Source organism: Hakea prostrata, chromosome 5, assembly GCF_041222555.1.
Source record: "Hakea prostrata isolate BN-2017 chromosome 5, UWA_Hpros_2, whole genome shotgun sequence".
Lineage (NCBI taxonomy): Eukaryota > Viridiplantae > Streptophyta > Magnoliopsida > Proteales > Proteaceae > Hakea > Hakea prostrata.
Genome location: NC_142604.1, coordinates 57524318 through 57544012, shown reverse-complemented (window position 1 = coordinate 57544012; position 19695 = coordinate 57524318). Strand labels below are relative to the sequence as shown.

General features: G+C 37.2%; 1 long non-coding RNA gene and 2 pseudogenes across 1 annotated transcript; 2 read left to right on the top strand and 1 right to left on the bottom strand.

The window, feature by feature from the left end:
* Positions 1–2616: 2616 nt before the first annotated feature.
* LOC149016756 (UDP-glycosyltransferase 92A1 pseudogene) lies at positions 2617–4134 on the top strand (annotated as a pseudogene).
* Positions 4135–7266: 3132 nt separating this feature from the next.
* LOC149016754 (uncharacterized) lies at positions 7267–18715 on the top strand. The gene is made up of 3 exons (XR_016173365.1): positions 7267–7381; positions 9176–9261; positions 17781–18715. It is a non-coding gene; the product is annotated as an uncharacterized LOC149016754 (long non-coding RNA).
* LOC149016755 (L-type lectin-domain containing receptor kinase SIT2 pseudogene) lies at positions 15477–17611 on the bottom strand (annotated as a pseudogene).
* Positions 18716–19695: the final 980 nt, after the last annotated feature.

The window sequence follows — 19695 nt, the reverse complement described above, 5'->3', positions numbered from 1 at the left end:
TATATATATATATATATATATATATATATAACTTCAACCCCAAAAAGTTATATGTAAACCAAAATTTTCTTTGGTAGGAAATGCAAATCAATTTTTATTTTATTTTATTTTATTTATTTAGGTAAGAGATGCAAATCAATGGTAGTTAGTTACCGTACTAATATTAAGGGTATCAATTGCGTATCGAAACCGTTTAACAGTACCGAACCGCGCTGTTTAAAACCGCATCATACCGCACTGTTCAAAATTTGGTACGGTACATACTGAAACCGAATTTCTTCTGTATGGTTCCGGTTTTAGGTACTCATACCGTCGGTATGTACCGAAACTGTATCGAATTGGTACCGTACCAAATTAAGGAATATAAATATAATTTTACAATTAAAACACTTTATCTTTACCCTATCCCTAATTCCCTATTTCAACTTTTTGTTTTGTTCTTCACTCTTCTTAAATTTACTTGTTTTGCCTCTGTTAATATCATATTCTATTTGATTGTTTGATTGCAATTTCATTGGGATTTTAATGCACTAATAACAAAAGTGGCATGGGTTCATTTGTACTAAAATTGTATTGTACTAGATACAGTATTTAAACAGTTTTTTTCGTACCGATTTAATACCGACACCGTACCAAACCATTTTTACAAATACTGAAACCGTACCGACCGACACCCTTAACTAATATAGACATTTTATTCACAATAATATAAAAATCAAATTAAAAAAAAAATGCAGAAGAAATAAAGAAATAGAGAATATAAAATTAAATAAAAAGAATAAAAAAATGAGAAAAATATAAACAATAAATAAATTGAGAAAGAGTACTTAATTGTATAGAAGATTTTTTTTTCCAAATAAAAAAAAATCCTTAATCCACGCTTATAGAAAAGGAAGAGAATAAATAAGTAGAAAAGAGAGAAAGAGGAGATAGGAGAGGATAAATAGGGATTGAAGTGTTAGTTTCTAATTATAAATGATATTTTGAATATCTAATAAACATTTTTATTTTTTTTTAAATTTTCTTTTAACCCTGAGAAGAGAAGGGAGATAAATCGGGATTGAGAAGTTAATTTTTAATTAGGAATGACATTTATACCCATTATTTTACCTTTAAATATTGTTCTCAATATTGAGGGGGCCAAATAGTAAATTTTCACATGTGAGAAAAAAAAACAAAAAATTAAGGAAAAACTAAAAAAAATAAAATAAAGGAACTAATATATTTAAAAAAAGGGGGGGGGGGGCATGGCCCCTTGGCCCCACTGTGAGTCCGCCCCTTGGCTGAGGAGAACAAAAGGTCGACCCTTTGGGTTTGAAAACATGAATCTGAAGAATTAGAAGATCTCATGATGTAAATTTTAAAAAAATAATATTTGCACTTAAACCCCACATGTTCATTCACAACTGTTGATTTTTTTGTTATATACATGGCACAATCTTAACGGTGAAAGGATGTAGAGGTATTTTGGTCACAAAGGTGATGATTTGTCCTTAATTGGTCTTTTTGGATACCAAGGTAAATTATGTCGCAGAAATGTCGCGAAAAATCACCATGTCGCTCAACGGCTATACGAAACCCATCGTTGAAACAACAGCAACCAAAAGTCGGCGAAAATTCACCAAAAAATCGACGATTTCTCTGCCAGTGGTAACTGCTAGTGCCGTTGGATGCTGGGAGAGAATAAGGAAACACTGAACTAGGTCGCAGGACGAAGCCTTGCTCTCTGTCTTCTCTGATTTCTCTCCTGCTTTCTCCGTCTTCTCTTTCTCTCGTAGGATGCAGGCTGCAGCCGTCTCTCCGACTTCTCAGAACTCTCCATCTCTCCTAGGTTTCCTACTTTTTAAGATCTACATTTTTTTCATCTAAACCCACAAACACAGGCTGCTGCTTCTTTTTATATAATTTTCTTTATTAGAAAGTTACTAAGGCTTAAAGTCTATCATCGCATGTAACCTCTGTGACATGTTCATTCTTTTTTATCATTAGTAATTAATTCAATACTATCACCTACTAAACGTTCTCTCAAAAAAATTAAAAATATACAAATCGTACACTGTTACACTCATGTGCTTTATGTGGAAATTGCTTGGGGTACCGTATAACAAACTCTATATTGACCGATATTTTTGATCTCGACCTTTCATTTCCGAAAAGTGTGTTTTCATACTTTCGAAAAACGGGCGCTCGATCTTGAGCATTCGGAGCACGGTGCTGCGCATTAACTGAAGTCGAACTTGCTTTATGTATGTTTTCCCACAATTGCAGCAATTAAGTATTAGATACTATTTTCTTCTAATAGACTTAGAATTTTCATTTTTTTGATAGGAAAGAGATTTGAATCATCCGTAATAAGCACAATCTACATAAATATGGCATGTAAGGGATTATATACCATAATTGTATATTTCTTCTCATTTAGACTGGAGAATTTCAATCACCCCAAAAGATTTTTTTCCTTCTCTGTTCTTACATATATCACTCAACTCATGCACCATCGCCTCTGCAAGTTAGAGTTTGATTTCTACTCAACTGTTTCTGATCTCTCAAAATACTCTCAAGCTGCAGAGTCAATTGGAGCATTAAGCAGTTGAGCATTCAAGTGAAACCTTCATGATGGCCAGAAATGGAGATGCAGAGCATGTGGTGATGTTCCCATTCATGGCCCAAGGCCACATTCTACCATTCCTATCCCTTGCACTCCATATAGAACAGAGATTTGGCTTCAGAATCACCTTCATCAACACCCCACTCAACATCAAATCTCTTAAACCTTCCCTCCCTCCCAACTCCACCATCAACCTTGTCTCTCTCCCCTTCTCTAGCTCAGATTATGGTCTCCCACCTGACTCTGAGAACACCAATCTCCTCCCTTACCCACTCATATGTAGTCTCTTTCATGCCTCTCTATCTCTCAGGCCCTCCTTCCATCACTTTCTCTCCCACCTCACTCACCCCCCTCTCTGCATTATCACCGACATGTTCTTCGGATGGAGTGTTGAGGTTGCCAGAGACCTTGGCATCCCTCATGCCATCTTCAACGCTGGTGGTGCTTATGGCATGGCTGTATTCTTCTCTCTGTGGCTTAATCTACCCCATCTCACATCAAATTCCGACGAGTTCCTTCTCCCTGACTTCCCTGAAATCTCAAAACTTCACCTAACTCAACTCTCTGAGACCCTCATAGATGCTAATGGGTCTGATCCTTGGTCAATCTTTATTCAGAAACAACTGAGCCTCTCATTGAAATCTGATGCTCTCTTGTTCAACTCTGTGGAGGCTTTGGACTGTACAGGCTTGGCTTATTTTAGTAGAAAATCGACCGGCCGAGTCTTCCCGATTGGACCAATCCGAACAAGAACAGAGCAACAAAATCGCAGCAATCAGGATTTCTGCATTGAGTGGCTCAACACACATGAACCCTGTTCAGTTTTGTACATTGCATTTGGTTCTCAGGACACAATCTCAACTTCACAGATGATGGAATTGGCTATGGGTTTGGAGGCCAGTGGTAAGAATTTCATCTGGGTTGTGAGGCCACCGATTGGTTTTGACATTAATTCACAGTTCAGAGGAGAGGACTGGTTACCTGAAGCTTTTGAAGTTCGAATGAAGGAGATGAATAGAGGTTTGCTAGTGCGAAACTGGGCGCCTCAGTTGGAAATTCTGTCTCATAGGTCGACTTCTGCCTTTCTGAGTCACTGTGGTTGGAACTCTACGATTGAGAGCTTGAGCCATGGCGTCCCAATCATTGGGTGGCCACTTGGGGGAGAGCAATTCTACAATAGCAAGTTACTGGAGGAAGAGTTGGGTGTGAGTATTGAGGTTGCCAGAGGAAGTCATGATGAGATTAGACATGAACATGTAAGGAAGGTGATAGAGTTGGTGATGGGTGATGGTGAGAACCAGAGAGGGAAGGAGATGAGAAGAAGGGCTAGTGAGGTAGAGAAGATACTGAAGGATGCTATTAGAGATGAAGGCGACTACCAGGGATCTTCTGTAATGGCAATAGACGAGTTCTTCAATATGGTTCGGTTGACAAAGAAGACAGAATCATTGTCGTTGAGTCTTGAAAGAGGAGAATTACATATGGGTGGCAAGTATCCATATCAGAGTATCACATATGTCGAGTGATTTTAGGAGAGTTTTTTTTTTTTTTTTTTTTAGTAAACTAGATTTTAATTAGAAGCATGGCAAGAAAAAACCAAGACATCGTGAGTACAGACTACAAGAAGCCAAGGAGTGGAATTATAGGTCAAACAGTCCTACTTGCCACTGACTGGACCCTCCTAGCTAGACAATCGGCTACAGAATTAGCCCATCTAGAAACAAACCGAACCGACCAACCTGGTTCAATAGAGAGAAAGTGGCGGATATCCTGAACCACACAAAAGGCATCAAGATCGACCGGGCACAAAAAGGGTCCTCTCTTATCATACTAGCTAATATGTTTTATTTTGTAATTCAATAAAGAGAAGTATCTATATGTATTGTATTAGTTGAACCTAATATAGATAGGTATTGATTAATATCATATTGTTTCGCAGAATACTTCAAATCTTGTCAAGAAATGTCATTTTTATTTATTTATTTATTTTTTCCATAGAGAAACAATACAATTGTTCCCATTGGTATTATGTTATCCCTCAAATTTCAAGAGATATCCATGTTCTTTCATTTGCCCTAAGCACTCATTGTGGAATAGGTCCTTCAAGCACTTACAAGGATTCATTCTTTTTTGATAGTCATACGATGCATTCTCTACAAGAAGATAACAACTCAAATCAAGTGTCTTCTCTTCTTTCTTTTTTTTTTTTTTTTTTTTTTTTTTTTTTCCAATTTATATCTACAGTTCTTATTGTATTATGTGATGCTAGTTTTACAACATTTGAAGAGCAAAATGGGATTGGTTATGCTTTTCTTTCTCCAAGTGGAAGTCTGTTGCATGCTGTTTCGGATCCAAAAAAGATTTCATCTTCTTTAATGGGTGAAGCTGCAACGCCTTCGTGATGCTCTTCAGGATGCAATTCGAAGTGGATATAGATGCATCCAGATAATCAATTGATTATCCATTTCTTAAATGGCATTAATTTGTTTTTAGATTGGGATGTTAGTCTTATTTTAGGAGATATTTTAAGGCTATATCAGAATATTGATGTTTGTAATTTCCTTTTTATTTCAAGAGTGTCTAACGCTTTAGCAGACACCTTGGCTAGGAGGGCCCGGTCTGTGCTGAGTTTGATTGTTTGGCCCGTTTCCTCTCCCCTGTGGATTTCTTACCTTCAGGTTGTTACTCTCGGTAGTTTTTTATATGAATGCAGATCTATAACCAAAAAAAAAAAAAAAATGTTTAGATAATTATTATTATCTTCCTGTACTATAGTTTAATTACTAAAAGAACCCTGCCTTTTATAAAATTATTGTTGTTCTCCTTCAATTCTAACAGTGTTAATAAACCTTCATAGTTGAATGTTTAATGTCTATTTTCTCCTTCTAAAATTAAAATCAAAATATAATATTAACCTCATTTAGAAAAAAATCATATCAAGTACCAATTCTAGAATTGTATTATTCTTTTGAATTCAAAAAAATGTTACCTAAATTATTTTCTTCCGCTAAGAAAAGGAACTTTTAAAATTAATAATGCTAAAATGGAAAAAATAAAAACTAAAAAGCAACACCAAATTGAAAATTAAATATAAAAAAGTTAAAAAATAAAGAGCTATCTAAATAGGTTAATTTTTTCTTGATTACTAAGGTAATAATGTAATTTAGTATAAAGTATAAATAAATAAAATAAAACTTGAGGGTTATTTTGAAATTTTAAGTCACATCATTACTTAACTAATAGTTTACCAAAAATATTACTTAACTAATAGAGTTTTATGGTAAGACCACAACAATAATTACAAGTGACATTTAAGATTGGATTAGTAATTTCAAAAAGTATAGAGGATAAAGTAGTAATTTAGTTATATTATAAGGGGCGGGCAACATATTTTTTTTAAAGAGTTTTGTAAATCTGAGAAGCTCTCTTGCAAGGTGCAAAATTTTACCTGATTCACTAGCCGCAAATCGAGTGAAATTGCGAAATATCGACGAGATTTTGCCCCCCATTTCAGGGGGTATTTTTTGTCATTTTGCTACTAAATTTGGTATCTACCCCAATTTGATGTTAATATTTAATAATTTTAAATTATTTCCTATAAATTCTTCCATGTAAATACTCATTCCTAGTTACATTTAACATGTTACTTTCTGAGGCCTAATTCATTCGGATATAATTGGAAATATAACCCATTGACCTTGAAGGTTCCATTACAGAATCCATTCATAATTTAGATTCTTTCTATAAATTCTTTCATGTATATATGATTTCCTAACTACATTTGGCATGTTGCCTTTTAAAGCCTGAATCTTTTTTAAATTTAGAGCAAAAGCCAATGTTGAAGAATTCAACAAAGGAGAGGAGAGAGGCCAAATTGTCAAGCCCTTAATCGACATTGGCTTTCGGGCTAGGTCATGAGCAACAGCATTGCCCGACCTAGGAATTACAACAAACTTATAATCCAAAAAATATGATTTTAAAGTGTTGATATCTGCATGATAGGGGCCAACTCCAAATTAACAGGATGGGCTGGTTGAGGCCTAAATCACTATGATACACTATGATATAATTGATAAGATTGCTCATTAATCTACATAAAATTATTTCAAGAAATTATTTTATGTAGATTCTCTTTCTACTTACATTTAGTACATTACCTTTTGAGTCTTGAATCATTGGAATAGAATTGGTAAGATTGTCCATTGATCCTAAAGATTTTTCTGTGGAATCGTGAGAAAAATTCTGTAAAAAATGCAAGAAATAGCATAAAAATCGAGAAAAAAAATGAAAATATCGATATATCACGATAAATGGAGAGATATTGCCGACTCGCACATCTCGTTTCCGGGGGGGGAGGGGTTTCGTTTCGCCCTCATAAGTTGTTCCTTGATCAACGCGGTAATACCTTCTTGTTTCTGGGGCCTACGAAGGATATATGCGCGAACAAAATGGGGATTTTCATTCGGGCTGGGCTGCCCACTTAGATATAATAGGTTGACCCATGGGCGATGGGCGATGGGGCCCAGTATTCAGCCCATGCCAATCCAATCGAAGCGAATCGGGTCTTTCTCCCCAGGCTCAGTTATCTACTTTATAACCCGACCGAAGGACCGGTAAGATCCTGATGCAGTTTTTCATTTGAGAAAAAAACCGGAATTCCTCCCAAGCGACAAAATTGAAAGACAGAGGGTCTTAGCAGTTGAAGTTTTGTCAATGTACTTCCGTGGCATCAAAGCAGCAGGCGAACTGGTCTCCTTACGACAGCAATGGAGGGTAAATTTATCATTCATGGTTTTTTGTTGTTGTTGTTGTTTAAATCCTCCTTTCCCTATTCTGATCTATATTCCTTTGTTCTGCTTGTTATTCTTGTCCTAATTGAAGGTCTTGGATTTTCTTACCACAATAGAAAACTAGGGTTTGTAATATCTATAATTTGTTATGGCTCATTTTCATGGAGTGCTTTGTGGATGAAATACTTGTTAGGACCTACTTTTCTGGTAATTAACATGGTGAATACCATGTAGTGGAGCGGCTTTTAAGTATTTGTTAGCTGAGTTGATTGTCAACCCATCAGCAAAGAAATAGAGTTTGAGTTACGTAAATAGGTAACTGACCTATTTGCTGCTTTAAACCGTGAAGTAGGGTCAAATTTTCAACTTTGCACCTTAGATGAGGTGGAAGTGAAAGAAGGGAATGAAAATAAGGATGTAGATTGGAACACGTAAGTATAAGCATTAATTAGGGGCTGGCCTTGGTGCAATGGTTGGTGCATCACAGTTTAGCTTGAGGTCAATACATCAAAATAGTATCTAAGCAAAAAATTGCTTGTGTGAGGCTAGTAGGAAAACTGCCCCCCGGTCCCCTGGACTCTGCTTGTGCGGAAGCCTTCGGCACCAAGTTCACCCTTTTATGGGTATTCAGGAGCAGGCTTTCTATTGATTACATCTGCCAAGGCAGTTTTGATGTGGTATGATAAGAATGTTTCTTTTGTTATCTTGTGGGTTAATTCCGTTAGGAGCTGTATGATTTCCACTGCCGCGTCTTCAGCTTTGAAAACAGCAACCTGTGCATGTCTTTTGAACCCTTTTTTCTAGAAACAATTAGCTTTAGTTAACTCATAGGAGAACTTGGAACACGATGAAGTGTTTGTGTTGGACTAACATTTTGTCCCTGTGGACTGAAGAGAACTTGGGGCGATGTGCATGTCTTTTGAATCCTTTTGGTAGAAACCCTTAGTTGTTTACTATGAGGCCATGTGCTACAAATTCATGGGTTCCTTGTCTGACTTGTCAGGAAAAATCCTTTAATTAAAAATGAGCCAGAAAAGTTGCTAAGGGCAGTGGCTAGCTGTTTGCCATCTTTGGATTTGAAGAATGTTAAGGTGGGTGGTGTCTTGAGGATTTTTGCACCAGAAACACCAAAAGGGTGAACCTGGTGTCGGAGGCTTTTGTACAAGCAGAGTCGGGGAGAGGGGGGGGGGTGCAAAAGCCACCAATGACGATAAAAATCCTTTGGTAAATAAATAAACAATGTATCCCACCTGGACATTCCCTAATAGTTCTGGAATGATTGGGCATTTCCATTTGATTTTCCATAACAGTCATATCCAATCTGGTGATCTAGTCCATCTATTCATAGAAGCACTGCCATGGTACCATGGATGGAAGTGTAATGTTGTTTCTTCAGTTTTTACCCCCCTAGTTGGAAAATTTTTCATTCCATTAGGCGCTACAAGTAAAATCAGGTATTAATAAAATGAAGCCATGAACACCCAATGATCTTGAAAACAAAAACAAAACTTAGAGGCTGAAACCAATATGAACTATTATGAAGGGTTATTCATTTATGAGAAACAACCTCCTTGACAATTGGGTTAAGGCTATGTACGTTATGACTCTCCCCATACTCCACAGTGGCAGGAGCTTTGCATACTGGGTACGCTCTTTTTCAAATGGGCATTCATTTCCCGAGCTCCATTTTGTCATTGTGATGCCTTTTGCTTAGAATTAATTTCCTTATGTTGAAGTTCTATTTATTTTCTATGATCTTTACGTTTTTGACGTGCAGACAGGACAAATGTCTAATTGCCTCTTCTGGGTTTCAGGCTGATGTTAAGGCTCTACAAAATGTTTTGACAGGTAGACAGACACCTGGTAAGTGGTAACAAGTAATACTTCATTTTTTTTTTATGAATAATGATTTTACCTCTATCAAAATCTGGTTTATAAATGATGTCATCAGTTGGTCTTTTGATACTTTATGCTATCAGGGACATGCTAAAACACACAGAAAACATTAGAGCAGGACCTTATAATTTCAATGGTGTGATTGTTTTGTGTTACTTGTCATATGACTGATGTTAGATTATGATAAGAAGAAAGTTGTTAAAGGGTGAACCTGATACGGAAGGCTTCTGGACAAGAATGTTAATGTGCCAAACAAATTGATTGGATTAAACCTCCTTAATTATTTGGGTTATTTGTTGATTGCTTCAGTGTTTTCTTATGTCATACTTCCCTCAATCCAAGTCCCCTAACTTCTATTTATGTTTGTGGTGTTGGCTAGTAGGGAATTGTCCCCTATAGTTTGTCTTCTTTACTGAAAGGATTATTTTTGCACTAGTTCTATATGGAGAGTGCAAGACCTTAAAATGTCAACAACGTGATTGTTACATGCTAATGGTTATACTGGTATGTCAGATTAAAGTTGATTTGCCAAACAAATTGGTTAGGTGATGCATTCTCTATCTTTTGGCTTATTTGTCTAACTGTGTTGGTCTGTTGTTAAGTTAAACTTCCTCAGCCAAGCTCTCCTATTATGCTTCTGGTGTTGGCTAGCAGTGGGGAATTGTCTCCTATAATTTATTGGCTTCATAACTAGTTCTATTTGATAAGTGCAAGGCATGATATGACAGATTTGGATATTGAGGGGTTTAAACACACGTATCTTCTTTCTAAGATTAATGTGAATATCAAAGTAAAAGTGAATTGGGAGTCTTATACAATTTATTATTATTATTATTAACTAATTTGATTCTTTCATTTTTTTTTTGGCCGGGGAAATTTATAACTGTTTTTATTTATTTATTATTTGTTTGAGTGAATATTCATAGAAACAACAACAACAACAACAACAACAATAAGCCTTGTCCCAACTAAATGGGGTCGGCTACATGGATTCTTGCCCTCCAATCAGTTCTGTTCGAGGCCATGCTAGATACAAGGCCTAAGCTATACATATCCTTTCTCACCACTTCTCCTAAGGTTATCTTAGGTCTACCCCTAGCTCTTCTAGTTCCTTCAATATGGATTATATCACTTCTCCGTACAGGAGCATTTATAGGTCTCCGTTGAACGTGGCCGTGCCACCTCAAACGACTTTCTCTAAGCTTATCACTTATGGGAGCAACTCCTAGACCAACTCTAATATGATCGTTTCTTATCTTATCCATCCTAGTTTTGCCACTCATCCATCTTAGCATCCTCATTTTTGCTACACTAAGTTTATCTATATGATTCTTTTTAACAGTCCAACACTCTGCACCGTACATCATAGCTGGTCGAATAATAGTCCTATAAAATTTTCCTTTAAGCTTTGATGGAATACGCCGATCACATAAGACCCCAGACGCACCGCACCTCTCCACTTCATCCACCCTATTTTAATTCTTTGGAAAACTTTATCTTCCAAATCACCTCTTTTACTTATGATTGAACCTAGGTACCTAAACCAATCGCTCTGAGGAATCTCTTTATCGTCAAGTATCACCACCTCATCATCTGCCCGATCATGACTAAAGTTACAAACTAAATATTCTGTCTTCGATCTACTAAGTTTAAAGCCTTTTGATTCCAAAGCTAATCTCCATGATTCTAATTTGGTATTAATCCCCACTTGGGTCTCATCAATCAACACAATATCATCCGCAAAAAGCATACACCAGGGGACCTCATCTTGAATGTCTTTGGTTAATTCATCCATTACCAAAGTCATAGAAAATGGAGTCAATATGCACTCAGTTTATGGTGATAAGTTGTATTGAGTCACAGTTGTCACAACATCTAGACGACATATGGTATTGAAGGCATAGTTGGCATTGTGCCTAAGGGCCTGTTTGGTTACTTGAGTCTGTAGATTTCAGAAATTTAGAGATTTCAAATCTATAGACTTCAAATCTATAGAGTCATGGTTCGTAAAATTAACTGTTTGGTTAGTTTGAATTTTTGGAATGAAATTTCTAGATTTATCCTAAAAAAATATTTATTGAATTATGGTTCAAATCTTTAACGCTTTGATAGTATGGATGAAATCTCTGGATTTCACCTCATACCCATAAATCTACAGATTCACGTTTTTAGTGTAAAAATGTGAATCTCTAGATTTCATGAATCTAGAGATTCACACAACCAAACAGGTAAAAATCTCCCATTTGTGAATCCAGAGATTTCAAATCTCTAGATTCGCATAACCAAACAGGCCCTAAGAGAACCAAGGCGTTTGAGGGGGTTTAAAAAAAAAAAAAAAAAAGGAAGGAAGATGACACCAACAAACAAGGCAAGAAAAGTGCTCATGGATGCCTAGGCAAGACATTTACAAACCATAGTTGGAGGCCTTTCTTTTTTTTTTTTTTTCCTTTCCCTTTTGGGGTACGGAAATGGGGTATAGCACCCAAATTGGAAAATTACACTTCAGAGAATGGCGAAGCCATTATCAGCCTGGAGAAACTCCTCTAAGCCTTGAGGAAGTTCCTGAAAGAATAGTAGGCAGTGTCCTTAATGAGTGAGCTCCCTAGCTATCCAATCAGCTGCACAGTTTGATACCCTATACACATGTTTGAAGACAATACTCTTATGTCAACTATATCTTTGATTGCATGGATCAGGCCTGCCATTCTTCCGTGCAATCGATTGCTAGGTTGGAGGAGAAGGATTGCTTTGGATGAGTTTGATTCAACAATAAGTGGTAGTAAATTTCTTTCAACTGCTACACAGACCCCTTCGTAGATTGCATGTAGTTCAGCTTCTACAACATCTCTTCCATTTATTTGCCCTGCGAATCCTCCTATAAATGTACCTTCTGAATTCTTGAAGAGTCCGCCCACTCAAGCATACCCCTGTGCGATTCTGCCTGCATCAACATTGCATTTGATCCACCCTATCTCTGGGCATCGCCATCCCTCTTTTGGTCTTCTGCTTCCCCCTGATGTTTCGGTCTCTCTATTCATTCGCCATGCATTATTAACCTGAACTTGATAGTCCTTTACGATTTCGATCCCATTTCCCGGTCTGGTAAAGTTATTGTCATGCGCCTCATGGTTTCTCCAGCCCCACATGAGATATGTTGTGCATGCGAACTTGGTTTGCCCATCTTTTACTCCATCTTGCTGCTGCCTCACAGATATAATCTTGTGGCCATGCTTCTTTATTGCATCCAAAGAACCAATCCTGGTGTTGCCTTGGTACTAGACGACTCCAGATTCCTTGAGCATATTGACAATCCCTGAAGATGTGTATGGTGTTTTCCGGATCTTTGAGGCAGCATCTGCATATCCCGTGGTGTTGGAGCCTCATTCTTTGTAATCTGTCATTGGTTAGGAGTCTATCCCAGTTTAATAACCATAAAAAGTAGCAGATGCGGTACGACACTCTTAGTTAATTTCCAGATTGCTTCCCAATATTTCTTTCCCATCTCGGTAGCCACATCCATCTCCTGTCCTAGCTTTAGCACCTCTATGCAGATTGCATGGAGAAACAACCATCTGCAGACGGCTTCCAAATGATCATATCCTGACCTTTCTCCCTTGCCGGTTATGAATTTGAGTGCTCACCTCCAGAGGCAAAAATTTGTTGATTAGATTCCAGCTCCAGCTTCTGTTTTCATTGATGAATTTCGGCAGATTTTTCTCTAGCCATTCTCCATGGCAACAGGTTCACTGCAAATTGTTTAAGATTTATTCCAGGTGCAAGCTAGTTATCCTCCCAAAAACTTATGGTCATTCCATTACCTATTAAGGATTGGCAATGTGAAAGTACTTAGGGTGCCACTGTAGTCATCGCTCTTCAGATGGGAGAGTCACCAGGAAGGGCTGTAAATCGATCATTCCTTCTATTTCCATCATATTTTGCTTCCATAATAGAAGCCCAAATTCTATCTTTATTTAGATAGCTCCAAACCAACTTCATTAGAAATGCCTCATTCGATCTGACAAGGTTCTTGAAGCCTAGTCCGCCCTCCTCTTTAGGACTACATAATGTTTCCCACTTAATTAAATGTGCTTTCCTTTGATTTTCTGAATCACCCCAGATGAATCTTCTTGCAGCTTTCTCCACATCCTGTAGCACCCCTTGGGTAATGGCCCTGATTGTATCGAATATATTGGGATAGAGGCCTTTAATAATATGGTTGCCTAGCCACAACACCTTGACCGCTATGGTTGTTTCTGTATGCAACATAATTACCTATAATTTAGGCCCATAAAAGTGGCCTATTTACAAGGAAAATCCATGAGATCAAAGATCCAATATATAAATAACTCAACCCTAGACTTACTCTATAAAGAAGCCTAGTTTGACGCAGAACCACTTGGCTGGTTGGACCAGCATGCTAGGATTTAGGGACCCAACCCATAAAGAACTGGTCATATGGGATTTGGTCCGACAAGGGTTGGATTTAATTAGTTAAATTATTTCAGTATTTTATTTTCCGTACTTTATTTGTTGGTTTGGATTTAATTGGTCAAGTTGTTTCAGTATTTTATTCTCCGCACTTCAATTGTTTTAGCTTACCTATGTAAATTAGAACAAGTTAGAGTAAGGATTGAGTTGCACATTAATTTTGATTTCATGGTCTAACAAGGATACCTGTTAGTCTCCTTTAAAGACATGTGTGTAACCCAACCATTTACAGAGATATTTGAATAGAAGTTTGAGTTCTCACTTTGATGGTGTGTCTCCCTAAATGCCTGCCATTATATTTTGGTGATGAATCCTATGGTTTTCGTAGAAGATGCTGGGATTTTATATTAAGATAGGTATGTGATTTATCAAACTCTTGATGATTTTGTATATGCTTAAATGAATTCTTGTATCAGGATTATGTGGTTGATTTGATGTTTGGAGAGGAAGTCATATTATGTATTTCGCTGAGGAGCTTACATGTTGATTGTCTTGTTAGCAAAGAGTTATATTACACCAAGTACTTGCTTTTCAACTTTTGTAGGAAAGCTTAGAGGTTTAAAACTGGAAAGATCTACAATTAGTAAAAGATGAGATTGTAATTTTGTGAAATTATATGCAATGCTACACTTTAAGCTCCAAAAATAGAAAACTTTCAGAATCAACATATCTGCTACTTCTACTTTGTGGAGGTGGCAGTTTTGATGATCTGAGAAGATTTGTTACTCCATGGACATTGATTGCTGGTTCACTTTTTTTGTGACATTGATCAAAATTGATTGCTAAACTTTCACCTCTTCTTCTCCCCTGATATTTTTAAATACCCAAGTTAGCCCTCTATTTTTTTTACCCAGTCGTTTCCTCTTTCTTTTAGGTATTGCCATCTTTTAGGTATTTTGAATTTATGTATTGAAGCATATTTTTCTTGACTATCCATAGAGATATCGAGTAATAGAATTTATCCATTTACCCAAATGATTAACACCTAGCAGTTAATCAAGGTTTTCCATGTATATTTTTGCTTGGAACCATTGGGAGGATATCAATCACCTTTTCTTTGAGTGGTCAAAGTCTAGGAATATATTCTAAAGTTGTATGCTCTGTTTATGGTTCATCAGGAGAAGCACCAATTTTGTTGGACACTAGGCTTGATAAATAACAGAAATGTAAAGGAGAAACACCATCAGTTGGTTAAGTTAGCATTCCACTACACTCTCTCTCATATATGGAACAAGATAAGCTGTCATAATTCCCAAAATCAAAACCAGCCTGATCGCCTCAACTGGCCTAACTTGCGTCGCTTGCCTCATTGTCTTGACAAACATGGTTCTAATTAAATTTAAGTAAGGCGAGGGGCTTCTATACTCTACGTGCCAATTAAACCAACTCTTACCCACATGCCTAATAAAACTTCCCATGGGAAGGGATGATTTAAGAAATGCTTGCCCCTTTCCTTCCTTTGTAGAGAATGCAAAAATGGATCTCAAAGTAATTCAATGGCAGGCTACAGTTTGACTAATTGGGACTGATGGGTTTGGCTTATGTGATCAGGAATAGCCTTCACTGCGAGTCGATCTGCATCTTTTTAGGAAAAAAATTAGTTGTACTAAAAGATAAAATAAAATGTACAATCGGGATATATATATATATATATATATATATATATATATATATATATATGAAATTAATTCGCCCACAAGCAGTCAAATAAACCCATTAATTCTATATAAGCTGCAGGATACTTGGTACATACTACAATCAAAGCCTGTAACTCGATCAAAACCTCAACGTCCACTAGAAAGCACAGATTCTGCAACAGATGATGACCGACTTAGTACGCTCCCATGAGAACCTTCCTCTGAAGGCATAAAACTAGTTAGCTCATCAGTACCCATGCTTTGGTATACACATATTAGCTCTGGTAGAGGCACCACACCCTCCAAATAGCTTACAACTTGTCGCATGCATGGTCTCACTGTTGGAATAGGGTGGGAGCAAAGCAATCCAAGTTTCAACACCACTTCCATCTCCTGCACTTGATAATTCAGCCCCAGTTTTGGATCCACAGTTTCAAGAATGCTTCCCCTACTCCAACATGAGAACACCCAATCCACCAGCATAATGCACTCTTCAGGTGCTTCAGTCTCTATGGGTCTCCTGCCACAAGCAACTTCTAGCAAAAATGCCCCAAATGCGAACACATCCACACTAGGCTTTGCTTTGCCTGTTTCACAAAGTTCTGGTGCAAGATAACCAAGTGTCCCTACTACATGAGTGGTTTGAGGGTTAGTACCATGATCATATAATCTTGCCAGCCCGAAATCTCCTAATTTTCCATTTAATTCCTTATCTAATAAGACATTACTGGACTTTATGTCTCTATGAACCACAACTTGTTTCCATTCTTCGTGCAGATATAATAGTGCAGCTGCCACACTTTTGATTACTCGAAACCTTTGGCACCAACTGAGCGTTGTCGTCTCTGTTGTTGTTCGATCAAAGAGAAATTTGTCTAGGCTCCTGTTGGGCATGAAATCATAGACTAGAAAGAGTTCTTCCTTACGTCGGCAGTAGCCCAGCAGTCTTACTATGTTTCGATGCCTCAATTTACCGATGCTGATGATTTCAGCTATGAATTCTCTCTCCCCTTGTCCATAATTGTGGGAGACTCGCTTCACTGCAACTTCTGTTTTGCATTTGGGTAGTACACCTCTATAGACCATTCCAAAGGCACCAGCTCCAAGAAACTCCTCGTCCTTGAAACCCTTAGTGGCTTTATAGAGGTCTTTATAACTGAACCTGTGAGATCCATATTCAACTTCCCAGTCTTCAAACACCTCGGCAAACTTTCTCTTTCTTTTCACCATAAATTGGATGATCAAGACTGACAATAACGCTACAGTAGCACCTATTACAGAAAATAAAGCACCAAAAAACGTAGATCTAGTTTTATGTTCTTTATGAGTAGGAAGCTTAGGGAGTTGGGAGAGAGTGAGTTCTCCTGCTTGCCCATTCAATTTGAAGCTCCATCCCAAAATATAATGGGATGTTGGCAAGGTGTATGTAGCTGTGGAGAAGCCCACATACACAGGATCGAGGAGGATCTTGGAAATATCAATTTCATAGGACAAGAGTGGGACTGTTGGCTTAGGGACATTGAGAGGAGCTAAGGTCACATTAAGCTGCTTCCCAGCACCATTATATTCAACCCAGAGTTGCAAGGGCTGTCCACTGGTGAGGCTTAGGTTCACATACCTGTTCTCTTTGTCACTGAAGTATGATGCAGGTGCAGATTGAACAGATTTCAAGTTATTGATGTTGATACCAATGTGGTTTCCATTGATGTCATTGAACTCCGCATTATAAAGGCAATCCATCTCTATTGCAATGACATGGTTGGATGAACTGCCAATGTTTGTCCTGTTGAAGAGGCCCATATAATTACCTGGGAAAGCACCTGGGAACTCTTTCGTGGATGCAATCACGAACCCAATTGCAGGACCAAAAAATTTTACCCCCCAAAAGGCAAATACAAAAGTAGTGGAGAAGGATAAAACGGTACCAGTTGATGTAGTCCCCAAGTGAAATGAATTTGGGTAGAACGCATGACCCACTTGTTGATTAGTTTCATTTGCCAGCATGAGGAGGCCGTTCTCTGTAATCTGTGATAAGCCATCTAAGCTCAGCTCAACTCCTCGAAATCCATTGTAGGTGAAATCAACTTCTTCTTGTAATGATGCTACACATCTCCCAAGGAGGAGTAACCACACAATCTCCAACTCAAGCAACATTAAGAATAAAGAACTGGGAAACTGTCTAGCACCATTTGCAGAAATGTGAAGAGGTGTTGGGTTCAAGTCGTATGCTTTCCTTTTCCTCATTCTTGTAATTATAAGTCTTGACTTATCCTTGTATGGAGTTTCCATTTCTTTGATTCATTAATAAAAAATAAAAGCTTTATAAATCTCCTTGTCATTCTATTCAGTCATTTATTTCAGGAGTTCAGGATGATGTTCAGGGTGACTTTGAAGACAAAAGAAGAGTCTATGAAGGCAGGTTTGACAATAATTTGTGATCATATACATTGGTAAGACCATTTTATACTGTCACATCTATGAATACTTTGACTCCCGTATCATATAGGATTGAATAAACTATTGAATTGCATTAATGAAATACAACAGCCATGCTTTTGTCTTTGATATTCAGTTTCTTACCTTCCAATTCTTGGACCCAAAAAGTGGCGTGTTGTTTAAGCTCATGACCTTTCTTCTTCAATTATTGTTTCACTGAATCTTCTTTATTCATCTTCTCTGACTTTCTAGGAAGGCACTCTTTTCTTATTGCTCTTCTGTAACTTTTCTTGGAAGGCATTCTACATTTCTCTGTCTCATGGGTCAATGTGTACTTGTCTTTTCAATTTCCCTACTCTTATCTTGTTAATTTTTATTGAATCCAACAGAGCTTGAAAGCTAAGTCACAACTCACATTCATCGTTTTTGCTTCCGTCTCTTACTTGATACCTTGTACCCAAAAATTAAAGTCTTCTCTTACTTGATGTTGACGACAATTGTTTTGATAATGAAGGTTGCTGACCAGTGACCACGAAGAGAGATTCCAATCATTTTTGTTAAATGAGAAAATTCATTAAATAAAACCAAACAAGAATCTCTGAGAGGATTTCTTGTAACACACTGTAGTGTTCATTTTTCCATGCTTCTTTTTAAATCCCAGAGAGAAATATTAAATGTTTTTTAATCCTTAAACCATGAAAATTTATGGTTCTGATCTCACATAAACTTATACCTTAGTTTTCATACTTCAGGAGAAACAAGTAATGAAGATCAATTTTGATAAAGAGAAATGAATTGTTAAAGATCTCAAGTTTATTTACAGATTTGGCATGATCTATTTAGCAATATGCCATCGATTTTGAAAAATACAAGTCTTGCTTCTAGAACTTTTTGAATACTAATGCAAACTTTTGTTGACTATCTATATGGTTATTGACTTTATGCAAAGATAACATGACAATTGAGTTAACTTGGCTGTCTCAATTCAAAGAGAGTTGGAAAGGGATGCCGAAGGCAGACCAGATACAGATTCTTATCATAGCGTTTGTAAGCTAGACTGTGATGGCTGTTATCAATACAAATTTTGACATTCTATAAATTTTTTTTTTTTTTTTAACACCATTAATAAAAGAGTTTTTTAGATGTCACCCACTATAATGGAGGTGAAATTTTGGGTATCTCACTATAGTGGCTTAAATTAAATCGCACTCACTTGCTAAATTACAAGTCGCAGACTGTTAGGGTTTCTTAGATTCTGTCAAGTGATGTGACAAATGACCGTATTGCCTTCTGTAAAGTAAAATGACCTAATTACCCCATTTAAACCCTCCCATACCTAACCCTTAGGTGGGTGAAGGGAGAACATCTTCTACCTACACCTCGTTGGAAACTGCTCATTTTCGCGGGGAGTCACCGTGCCTTTACCGGAGAAATCTCTGTCCCTGCCGGAAATATCTCTCTCCCCCACTATATTGTTCCATCGCAAATTGAAATCAAAATTTCTAACCCTAGAAGAATTCCAAGCTACTCTTCTTGTTCTCCTGAACAAGCTTGCTCTCTGCAATAATGTTGGTGTTCGTGATGTTCTTCCTAATTTGATTTTAGAAACCCTAAATGTTGGATTCCATACTAAAAGATTGGATTTTGGTTCTGTATTTGCATGAATATTTTAAGGTTCAGTACTTCGGCACCAACATTTATTCACTTGAAGATCCAGACTTTCAACTGAAAACAATAAAAAATTTATAAGCCTAGAACTAATTAGAAAATCCAAGTTGCTTCAATAGTGTCTTTTACAGAAACACAATATTCCTCAATTGAAAATCCGACAGCATCAAGA